Source organism: Propithecus coquereli, unplaced genomic scaffold (assembly GCF_000956105.1).
Source record: "Propithecus coquereli isolate 6110/MARCELLA unplaced genomic scaffold, Pcoq_1.0 Scaffold635, whole genome shotgun sequence".
NCBI lineage: Eukaryota > Metazoa > Chordata > Mammalia > Primates > Indriidae > Propithecus > Propithecus coquereli.
Window position 1 is genome coordinate 187,249 of NW_012152341.1, and position 491 is coordinate 187,739.

Genomic DNA, 491 nt, shown 5'->3' on the forward strand with positions numbered 1-491 from the left:
CCCAGACACAAACCTCCTGTGGGGTCGCGCGTGGCCGCCAGGGGGCGCGCGGTGCACAAGGAGCAGAGTCAGCCCAGGGCAGGTGCAGGTGGAGGGTAAGGGCTGGTTTCCGCTCAGGGCCGTGGTTTCCTCTCCATAAAACGGTTTCCTCTGGGGAACTTCTCTGAATTAAGGATTCTGTGCTTCCCTCTGCAGTCTCTGAGTTAGATATGTTCGTGGTCATGAGAGAAAATATTCTCACCTGCACAGAAGGCAGAGAGTGGCATCCAGTCACTTTCTCCTTCCTCCAAATGTACATTAATTATCAGCACTTCTGAATAAGTCCGAAAATCAATAACAGATTTTGTCTTGGACAGCACAATGCAGCACAGCACACAGAAGTGAACGTTCCTTCTAGCCAGCCAGCAGGATAAGGTTTCTATGGGACATCAGGGGCAGAGGGAGTCAGCGTCCTAAGCAAGAGAAGGAAGACCCTGTGGTGGTCAGTGTCC